Below are 12,277 nucleotides of genomic sequence, written 5' to 3'. Positions count from 1 at the left end.
ATAGCTCGGTGTGGGCTACATATTCCTGTCTCCCCTTTTCCTCATTTTCCTTTGTCCTTAAAACAAATAAATTCTGGACCAAACCTCACCAAAAATATCGCTTGAAGCCAAGATTGCCAAACAGAGGCTGTCATCTGTAGAGATTCTCAGTCATCCAGAGCATGGTTGTCCCAAAGGTGCTTTTTCAGGAGGCAACTGGACATTCTGGTTTTTTTTTCCTTTGACAGTTGGGCAGACAGCAAAGGATGCAAATGACCAGCTGTCTGCAGGAAATACAAATCCTTCCTTTCCCCACTATCCTGTCAGAGCTTTAGGAAGCTTCTTGGATGAGAAGTCTTCAAAAGAAAAGTCCAGTTGCCTCCTGAAAAAAAAGCACCTTGGGATAGAGGCTGTCATACTTTGGTGAATAATAATAATACTTTATTTACAGTCACAGACCAAAACATGACCACACGACTACAAAAGAGACACAGCAGCCAGTCACCAAAAGCGCAACTAAGGGAGGTTACAGCTCTCTCCTCTAATGGTCACAGCTCTCAAGAAAAACCTGGAAACCTGAGAGGTGATGTACGAGGAGACATCCCCAAGGCAATGCACAAACAAATCACAGCCATCAGGACCAGAAGGGATGATTTCAGGAAGAGACAGTAACCTAGATCTGTCTGCGCTATACATAGGGCAAAATAGAAGGACATGCTCCGCTGTCTCAACCTCGGCTCTGTCACAAGGGCACAGCCGCTTGTTAATCGGGAGCCTCTTGAAACGACCATCCAGGAGTGCTGAGGGCAAGACATTGAAGCGAGCTAGGGAAAAAGCTCTTCTATACTTGGGAATGGTTAGGGTATAAAAATAGGAAACCATCCTCAATCCATAGTTATTAACTTGGTTGAGAGTCAGGGGGGAGCAAGTTTTATTGGCTCTGGCTTGTAGATATTGTAAATCAATGTCCACAAGCTGTTGGACTATCCTAAATTGGGCATCCTTGAGGTCGTCGTTTCCCAAGGCATCCTCCGTGAAACCTAGCAGATGAAGTTTCTTCAGCAGCTCTTTCTCCCAGCGAGAAATATGGGAGTCCATGAACACCAGGGAGAGGTAGCTGCCAGTAACTGCCAGAAAGAGCACCTGAAACCACCATTTAAAGGTGTTTATCCAGGCCATACATTCCACCGATCGAATGCCCAGTTCCAGGTATATCGGGGCAAAATCAACACAAGGCGGAAGACCCAGAAGTTTTCTAAGGAAAGCAGCCTGGGTTCTTTCAATGCAATCCTTGAAGCCCCGTATCCATATGGGAATGCCGTAAAGAGTTTGGGCCAGCGTTTTCGCTTTGTAAATATGTTGGGCAGAGGAATGAACTGGCCACCCTGGGTATAAAAGAATCTTAAAATCTGCTGGTGACTACAGGAGGCCGAGTTCAGCACCTGGGTTCTGAAATTGAATACCTAGATACTTAAAATGGAAAACCTGCTTAACAGCATTACCACTGATATCCCAGTTATACAATTTCCGGGCTCTAGTAAACACTAGTACTTTTGATTTATCATAGTTAATAGCCAAATGGTTTTTGGCACAGGAAGACCCAAATGCAGAAAGTAATCTTTTCAATCCTGGCCTTGACAATGAAAGGAGAACCGCATCATCAGCGCAAAGAAGAAGTGGGATCTTTGTAGTTGTTAGCTTCGGGGCGTGGGACTTAATATGTCCGATACTTTGGTGAAGTCATGAGAGCTGACTCACTGGAAAAGTCAAGCGTGCTGGGCAGTGACGTGCAGTCAGGTGAGGCAAGTGAGGCACAGCCTCACCACTCTCATCATGAAAAAAAAAAAGTAAAAGGAAAAAGCTGAGCTAGTTGCTGCCTCACCGTGGATGACTCTGCTTAACCTCACTGGTGCTCTCCCTCCCCAAGTGTAGTGACTTCCTCCCCAGGCCCCCATTCATTTCTCTCTCTCACACACACAGCTGGATAAAACTATATAAAAATCTAGCCCAGCTTCACTGATTACAAGTTTGAAAAGGCAACGTGGCTCCACCTGCAATCAAACTACACTTGGGGAGGGAGAGCACAAGCGAGCACTGAGGAGACCACAGGAGGAGGCAGGAAGCCAGGCAAAGACTCTTCAAGCCACTGGAAAAGATATCCAATCCAACTTTTGTGTGTGGGGGGGTTTGTTTGAGAGTGAGTGAGAGAGGGAAGGGGTAGGAGAGATAGTCCAATCCAACTTCTGTGTGTGTGTGTGTGTGTGTGTGTGTGTGTGTGTGTGTTTGAGAGAGGGGGAGGAAGGGAGAGAGGGAGGAAGGAGGGGAAGGAGAAGAAAAAGAAAGAAGGAGCAAAGGAGAAAAACAAATGCTGTCGCTTTAAATTGGAACTGAGCATGCCTGGCTGTGGAATTCTGGGAGCTGAAGTCCACAAGTCTAAAAATATTTGAAACTCAGCACTGTGTCAGTGCCTCACCAGTCATAAACCTCACCGCACGTCACTGGTGCTGGGAGTGATCAGTGGAAAAAGGAGAAGGATTTCCATACTACCTGCTGGCTGGGCACTCTAAAGGATGACACTGGGATGATCATGCAGAATCTGAAGGAGGTAGCGCAAGAAAAGGACATGGAGAGTCCTGATCCATAGAGCGGCTGAGGGTCGTACAAGACTGAATGACTGAAGATGATTTTCCCCACAACCACAACCCTGTAAGATGGGTTGGCTAACAGAGATGACTAGCCTGAAGACATCCAGCGGCTTTCATGCCTGAAGTGGGACTAGAATTCCCAGTCTCCTGGTTTCTTGGCCAGCACCTTCATCGCTACACCAAACTGGCTCTCTTGTGCAAGAGGACTCTGAGTGTGTTAATTATCCCTGATGGAATGCTGTCTAATTGAAAGAAGCACACCAGTAAGGAAAACTGTTACATTATTAAAACATGGGGACCAGAACCAGATTACAAAAGTGTTTCTTTCTTCATATAGTCTCTAAGAAACTTGCTTTCAAATACGAATGTTTGCATGATATTGCTGTATGTCTGCAGGTAGCTAGAACAGTTTTTGATTGGGCGGAATATCTTTCCTTCAGCCTTCTAAAGTGTTATGCCTCTTTTATATATACACACATAAATGTACACACACTGTTATAAACCTACATCGCACAGCAATGATGAGCATAAATCAAGTATGAAAAAATCAAGGACAATAGCCTAGCACAGCGATGGCGAACCTTTTTTGGCTCATGTGCCACAAGTGGGGGGAGCGCAGGGGGGTTGTGTGCGGGCGTGCCGCACCCATAATGCAATGAGTGACCCCCCCAGTGCGCATGCGGGCACAACGCGCCCCCCCCCATTTTTACATGATTTTTTCGCCCTCCCCAGGCTCCAGAGGCTTTATAGGAGCCTGGGGGAGGGCAAAAAGAGCCTCACCTGCTGCCCCGGAGGCCCTCCGGAGGCTTCAGGGACCATCCGGAGGCTTCCCTGAAGCCTTCGGAACGCTTAAAACCACCCTCCGAGCAAACCGGAAGTGACTTCCGGTTTGCTCGGAGGGTGGTTTTAAGCATTCCGAAGGCTTCTGGGACCGTCCGAAGGCTTCCCCGAAGCCTCCGGAGGGCCTAAATCAGCTTGGTGTGTCAACACTGCTGGTAGAGAAAAGCCATTTAAGTTGGAAACAAACAAAATTTCATTATAGAAGCTATCCTAGAATACAAGTATTTTGATATTCAGTTTGTATTGATCTATAATTTTGTTGTTAGGACAATATTTGGATTAGGAACAAGCTTGATTGTCTTTATTTAGCAAGTTCTGATAGTTCATGATGTGAAAGCGCATAAGCATGAAAATGCATTTCTGAATACCATGAGAATAAATTCCCTTCAATAGAGTGGACTTGTCAAAGTCAAATTTTATTTCAGTGCTTGACTGTATGTAAAATTCTAAAGCCAATGTATGCTCAAAAGAGAACAACTGTATAACATGTTAGTAAACTTCAAAAAAACTGGATGTCCTTCAGGATGAGCCCTTCATCTAGGTTAGATAAAAGACAAATAACATAAATGCATGGCTGTTCTTTTTCATTTTATTGTCAATCATAACAACCCATAACAAAATCGAAACTAATAAACAGAAAAAATAATGTAATAAAATGCATTAATAAAAATAAATCTCTGATTAAACAATGAGCTGAACCTTGAGACCTAAAGAAATATTGGACAGGTTTTCATCTGCATGGAGAATGAACATGTTTCATCCCTCTATGAAATTACTTGATCTCTGATTTCATGGCAGTTGAATTTGCTCCTCTTTTGAGGACTTTGTCAAAAGGCTTTTTAAAATCCAAGTATGCAGTATTATCCTTGTCTTATGTTTGCATCCCTCCACCACAACCCCAGTCTAGAAGGTTAATGAAGACATGGTTGAGTTTTGGGACACTGTTGGTTGTAAAGAATGTCATGACAGCTCTTCTTTAAATGTTCTTTTCTCAGTATCTGTAACCGTGTTTCCTCATTTTTCCAGTGAATGAAAGAGAGAGATATTCTAAACAAGTCTGCATGCAGTGAGATAGGAGGAACAGGACACAAAAGCATATGAAACAGGGTAAACTATACCTTGACCTAGCAACCAGGAGACAAGACGTAGATTCATCCAGGGGTGAAATTCAGCAGGTTCTGACAGGTTCTGGAGAACCAGTAGCGGAAATTTAGAGTAGTTCAGAGAACCAGCAAATACTACCTCTGGCTGGCCCCAGAGTGGGGTAAGAATGGAGATTTTGCAATATTGTTCCCCCAGGAGTGGGGAGGGAATGGGGATTTTGCAGTATTCCTCCCCTGCCACGTCCACCAAGCCCCGTCCACAGAAACAGTAGTAAAAAAAAAATGAATTTCACCACTGGATTCATCCCAGTAAAAAGCAGAATGTTTCTGTTGGAAAAAAGACCTCTGCCTTTATTGATTTTATAAATGACATAAGGTAGTGGGATACCTAATACTCCTTCCTGCTCCTGTTTTCCACACAACAACTCTGGGAGGTGGATTGGTTTGAGAAAGAGGGTAACTGGCCCAAAGTCACCCAGCCAGCTTTCATGTCTAGAATTCACAGTCGCCTGTTTTTAGCTTAGAGTCACTTGGCTGAAATGGGCAGATATAGAAATTGAATAAGTAAGAAAGTACATTGGCAGCCTCTGTCTTTTCGTTTACCAGAGCTGTTATTTCTTTTTAGAAAGCTTGCTTTTTAGTCAGTTTCACAATTGGTACTTTTATACCCTCCTAGTCATTTTATCCAGCCTATGGAAAATTCCCAATGCCTGCTTGCATTTCCCCCTAGCAGTGTCTCACACAAGCTGTACTGCATATTTTGTGAGGGAAAAACAGTTACCACTCTGACATCTGTGCAGAGAGAAAGAAAAAGGATCTCTCGCATCTAACTTTTCCAGTGCTTCATGAAAAGCACCCCAAAGGCCAACAGGTGGCAGTGTTTCCTTTGATGCAGCCACAGTGTCAAGAAAGCCAAATCAAGTGAAGTTATTTTGTATATTGCCCCGGAAAATGAGAGCAGAGAGCAGTATCAAAATACTTCAAAGGTTTTATAATAAATCAAGAACGAATGTCAACACTGTAGATCTGGCATTAAAAAATGATCCTATCAAGGAGTCCCAATCCTTTTTAAATTTTGCAGCGCATCACCTTAAATCAGGAAGCGCCATAGAATTATCTCTGTCTGCATTTAGTATGGTTCCACGACTACCACATCAAAAGGATGCATTCCAGGAGATTCATGACAGTTCAGTAGCAGAACCGAAAGGGATTAGAACAGGATCAACTGATATTGGATCAGGAAATAGTGACCTTTAAGCAGCCCACACAATTGCAACAAGGCAAAATACCAATGCAAAGCAAAATCAGGTTTTCGGATGCAATGTAACATCTGAAAGAAGAAAGAAAGATAATGGAAATAAAGTTATACAGAATAATCCTATATGGGTCTTATCAAAATCAAGACACTCTGCCTGAGTTTGGTGAGGCTGCTTTTCAAGTAGGTGGTGTAGGATTGGAGACTTAGGCAGTGGTGGGATTCAGCCAGTTTGCACCACTTCGAGAGAACCGGTTGTTAACTTTCTGAGCAGTTTGGTGAACTGGTTGTTGGAAGAAAACATTAGGGCAGAGAACCGGTTGTTAAATTATTTGAATCCCACCACTGGATTTAAGGTACAATCCTATGCCATGGATTTGGGAATGAGTCCCCATTAATTCACTGGGATTGAGTTCTCAATATCCTTACATAGAATGTTGCCGTTAAATTATTTGTTTGAAATATTTGTTATTTAGAAGATTTCGGAAGTCTCTTGAGTCAATGATCTGCAAAACCATCTGCAGAATTTGGAAGCAAATTTAAGATGGCCACTAGATGGCAGCCAAGAAATGTTTACTTATTTATCCAATTTATATACAGCAACTGCCCATCTCACTGAAGATGATTCCGGGCAACAGCAATTATTTCTATAAAACCATAGTAATAAATATCTGAAAAACATACAAATCCTAAGAAGAGGGAGAATAAGAAGTGGCCCCCTCAACAATGGGACCATCTAGGCAGGTCTCTAGTTCTGTGAGAGCCCCAGGTCTGGTATATAAAAAACCCTTAGCATGTTGCTGCCATCTAGTGGTCTTCCAAATGTTTGGATTCCAGAAACGATAATCTTTATAGTCAAGAAGTTGCCTTTTAACAGATTACTCAATTAACTACCTGATTAAATATAATGAGATGCATACATACCAGTGGTGAAATTCAATTTTTTTTACTACTGGTTCTGTGGGTGTGGCTTGGTGGGCATAGCAGGGGACGGTTACTGCAAAATCCCCATTCCCACCCCACTCTGGGGCCAGCCGGAGGTGACATTTGCCAGTTCTCCGAACTACTCAAAATTTCCGCTACTCTAGAACCTGTCAGAACCTGCTGGATTTCGGCGCTGCTAAATATTCCCAATATTTTTTTAATTGCAGAACTGTAATAAAATTCTTACCTTGTAGCTTTCCTTCTGAAAATTTATCTACAAGATTTGTACACTAAAGTAACAATCCTATGCCCTTTAACCTGTGAATAAATGCATATGAAGATCATGAAGCTTAATTCTGAATAAGCTTGCCTCGAAGTGCACAACGTATCTTTTGGTAGATTAATCTGCCAATTACTTATACAGTAAAAGATAACATTTGGGTTGTCAAGGATTGCTGCTGTTGTGGTTGTTGTAGTTGTTGTTCGCCTTTGGAGTTAAAGGGCCAGAGTTAATGTGCCAATGATCCAGATTGGTTGGGACTGTTTTCCCCCTCTAGTTTTAGGTGGAAGTTTTGTGGGATAATTTTCAAAACTATGGTAAGTCTCTTGTAGCATTTATATTGCTGTTTTCCTGTGTTTCCTGTTTCAAAATGGTATTAATTTGGCCCACCAATGTTCACAGTAGTGATCAGAGAAAGGCAGTGGTGGGATTTACCCATTTCGCACCTATTCGGGGAACCGGTTGTTATCTTTCTAAGCAGTTGGGAGAACTGATTGTTGGAAGAAATCTCCTTTTGTTTTTTTTCCACTTTACAGGGCTGATCCTGTAAGGAAGGCAGGAAGGAAACATTCTGGTGTTGTTTCTAGCCTAATTTTTATTGCCCTGCTTATAGAAACTGCCTCTCCAATTAACCCTTATTGCATTGTAACAGCTAAGGTGAAGCGCCCATCAATGTGAGTGACGTTGAGTTGCCACACCCACCCAGTCACATGACCATTGAGCCCCGCCTATCCAGCTGGTCATTAGGGCAGAGAACTGGTTATTAAATTATTTGAATCCTACCATTGGAGAAAGGGATTTGGGGAATACAGCCTGCTGGTACCTTATTTAAGACATTTTCAGAATTTGCTTTTCAAACAGTGAAATATGTGCCTGTATGATTTCTGATTAGATGATGTTTGGAAGAAGATAGAGACACTGCTTATGTTAAATATGAATGTGATTCTGCAAAGTATCGTAAGAGAGACTTCCCTTTTTTAAAATTGATTTTTTTTAAAAAATGCAATAACTCCAGGACATAATAGGACCAATTAAGCAACAGAAACTCACCACATCGCAGCTGGAAAGATTATATCACCTAGCAAGGCTCAGCCAATCTTGGGACTCAGGACAGCCTAGAGTTGCCCCTGCATGTCCCTGTCACGATGTTAAAAAGTTTGCTAGGCCTGAACTGCCTGAATTGACACTCAAGAGTTAAACTAAGAAAGCTTTATTGCGCAGGTCATAAAACAAAAAAAGGGTTCTTATCTGAAAGTGATTTATTGCGCACGTTACACATTCCAAATTCCTCTCTTCTTTGTTCGGCAGCCAACTTTGGCTGAGGAGCTTTCATTATCAAAATGTAACCAATTAGTTATTTCTGTTTCATCTACTTTTATTATTTTATTATTAAAGTTTGTTTATTAATTAGAATATTTTCTTAAAGACTATTTCTTTTCTAAATATCTCAAAAGATATGCGGAAGGGAATCAGCCACGGTCCATCGATCTCCAACAGGGTGTTTTTTCCCCTGACAGTCCCCATGGGAGTCTGACAACCAATCAGAATACAAGCTCAAATTCAAAAGCCCAGAGAGGGCATAAAACCCAGGCACTCTCAGCATCTCTTCCCTTTCTTTCCAAGATCTCCAAGGCATTTGGTCCTGTCTGTTAGGGTGTAACCAACAAGTTGGGTAGACAATATATTGCACAAGGCATGTTATGTATCTTTAAGAGAGGAGCTCTGCTAATTAGTAGATTACAGCATTTAAATTGCAGCTATGTTGTTGCTCTCTCTCTCTCTCTCTTGATTGATGTATGATAACTGCTGTCTAACTGTTACTACTGTTGCTACTACTTACTGTGTGTAAGTTATTTGCTACTTGTATCCAAGTTATCTTGGTAGTATTGGACTGTTTTTTTTTCTGTGTATGACTTTTTGGCTGTGTTTATGGATTTTGCTATATTCTTCAAAAAGTAAAGTTTATTTTGTTACTTTACTATCCATTATTCAGTGTGGTTGCTTTATCTATCGCATGCTGCGTATACTTTACAGGGTTGCTCTGTTATAACCTCGACCTGGGGTTCATTGCTAGTGCTTAATCGCACCAGTACCTAACATTGGTTATGGGCACAGACGCCCTGCCTTAACCATAATTTTTTTTTTTAAGCACCACTTTTTGGATAGTTTATTTTTGTGAATATGGCACAAGAACAGTCTGCTGCACTCTCCATGATTACCCGGTTTGATGGAACCAACTATGTTTCCTGGTCCTTGAAGTGTTCCCTACTTCTGCGTAGAGAAGGACTGTGGTTTGTGGTTCAGAACCCACCAGATGTTACAGATTGGGATCCTGCTGATAATGAGGATGCGAAGAAGATTGCGCAGTTTAACAGGGACAATGAGAGAGCTCTCTGCATTATTGGACTAACACTGAATGACCAGTAACTGGTCCATATTCGTGGCGAAGAGTCTGCTGCTAGGTGTTGGAACACATTGCGGAGAATTTATGTTCGGGACAGTGTGGGTGCTCATATTCATCTCACACGAAAACTGTTTAGAGCCCGTTTGCAAAAAGGTGGTGATATGTTGGCTCATTTAGACTTCATGAAGAAAACTTTGCAGGATTTGCAAGAAAAAGAGTTGATTTTTTCTGAGCTTCAACAGGTGTATATTATTCTATCATCGCTTGATGAAAGCTACGACTCTTTTGTTTCCTCATTGGAAGTTCTTTCACGAGATGAACTGACATTATCTGAGGTTACCGGGAGATTGCTTGAAGAGTCCAGACGAAGAGAGGATAGAGTTCAGTTCAGAGACAATCAATCACAAGAAGAAACACAGTTTTCAACTGTAAATTTTGTTAAGAAATGTTATTCTTGTGGTGGTAAGGGGCATATTGCTAAGAACTGTAAAAATAGTAAAAGAAAAAGCAACAATGTTACTGTAACTGTAGCTAAGGTAGATAAGGCTGTAAACCATAGTTTCTGGGTGGTTGACAGTGGCGCATCCCATTCTATAACTAAGGTTAAAGAAAGGTTTGTTACTATGAAGGCTAGCAAACAGCACATTTCCTTAGCAAATGGTTGGAAAATTAAGGCTTCAGGTGAAGGTACAGCTTATTGTCCATGTATTAATAAAAAATTGGAAATGTTATATGTACCTAAAATGAAATTTAACCTATTATCTGTAAAAGACCTTGTGAAATGTGGGTTTACAGTAACATTTAAGAATGATAGATGCATTATTGAAAAGGAAGGTAATAGTGTTATTGCCAATTTGGAGAATAATTTATTTATTCTACATGAGAACTCTTTAAATATTGCGAGTTCTGAACCTGGTTATAAGAATAAACAGCCCCATGATAACTGTATACATCTACTTCATAGACGTTTAGGCCATGTAAATTTTAAAATGGTACGTCAAACTGTTATTCTATCTAATGGAATCAATTTGAAACCTTGTTCAAAATATCTTAACTGTAATGCCTGTAACCAGGCTAAAAGTAAGGTTACCCCTGCAAACCGGTTTCAAAGATTCAAGACATCTAAACCACTGGATGTAGTGTTTGCAGACCTAATTGGCCCTAAGAAACCTAGCTTAGGAGGTGCCTGCTATATACTCAGCATTATGGACCATTATTCTAGGTATGGTTTCTGTTATGTAATGAAATCAAAGGCAGAAACTTTCCAACATTTTACTAAATGGTTAAAGTTTGTTGAACGTAAGATGGATAAAAAAGTACTTTGCCTAGTCACTGATAATGGGTCTGAATTCACTAATCATAAGTTTACATCAATGTTGGAAAATGCTGGTATAGAACATAGGCGTTCTGCCCCCTACAGGCCAGAACATAATTCATTTATTGAAAGACGTGGTCAATCATTGCAGGCAATGACCAGAACTATGCTGGTTGATTCTGGTTTGTCAGAAAAGCTTTGGGGTGAGGCTATAATGTGTGCAAACCATATTCTGAACATAGTAGTTAATTCAACTACTGGTAAGATTCCTTATACTCTTTGGCATGGTAGGAAGCCTGATTTGAGTTATTTACACACATTTGGTGTCCCTGCTTGGGTGCATATTCCCTCACAGACTAGACAGAAGGATCAAAGCAGAGCTAGGAAGATGGTTTTTGTTGGGTACAATTCCAATCATAGATCGTTTAGGTTCTGGGAACCTGGAACTCGGAAAATTATGCACAGTGCTAGTGCTAAATTTTCAGAACATGTTGGTTGGGAGAAGCTAGAACAAGAGTTTCACAAGGTTTGTGATGATATAGATGTTGATCGTTTGGTTAATCATGATACACCAAATGAGCAGTTAGAGAATCAGGATGGTCCATCTATTACTCTGAAAAGGGATGAAGATGTAGATGTAGAATCTACTCGTGAGGTGGAACAGGATGATTCTGCAAGTCCTGTATTGCCTAGGAGGTCTACTAGGGACAGGCATCCACCCGACAGATACCAAGCCAGTGTAGTATTGCAAGTTAGCATAGAACCTTCTAGTTTTGCAGAGTTAAGGCTGTATCCTGAAAAGGAAAAGAAATTGTGGAAGACAGCTATGGAGAAGGAGTTGAAATCCTTACAGGAATTGAAGGTTTATGAAGAAGCTAGGCTCCCTTCAGGGGAGAGTGCAATTGGCTGTAGATGGGTGTTTAAAATTAAAAACGATGCTGCTGGCAATGCTATTTATAAGGCTCGTTTAGTTGCTCAAGGGTTTTCCCAAACTGAGAGGGATTACGATGAGGTTTTTGCTCCGAGCTTGAAAGCCTCTACGTTGAGGGCAGCATTGGTGTGGGCTGCTAAGTATCGGTGTAATGTTACCCATATTGATGTTGAAACAGCGTATCTGCATGCTCCATTGCAGCATACCATTTATATGAAGATGCCACCAGGTGTGGATTCTAATGGCCAGACTGGTTGTTGGAGACTTAAAAAGAGCCTTTATGGTTTAAAACAGTCCGGTTTTGAGTGGAACAGATGTATAGTAAATGAACTAAAAGCTATGGGATTTATTCCAGGTTTGGCTGATCCTTGTTTATTTAGACGGGTGAAAAATGGTTTGATCTTGTTGTTGCTTTTGTTCACGGACGATATAGCTATTATTACTAGGTCTGAGCAGGAAGCTATTGACATTGTTTCACAATTAGAGAGTAAATTTAAAATCCGGAATTTGGGTGAAATTAAGCATTATCTGGGCTTAGACGTGGTTAGAACCAGTAAAGGTTTTAAGCTGTCGCAGGCTGGTAAAATTAATCATTTACTTA

The sequence above is a fragment of the Natrix helvetica genome, assembly GCF_964273705.1.
Source record: "Natrix helvetica genome assembly, chromosome: 2".
Lineage (NCBI taxonomy): Eukaryota > Metazoa > Chordata > Lepidosauria > Squamata > Natricidae > Natrix > Natrix helvetica.
Note: the sequence above shows the minus strand (reverse complement) of the source record.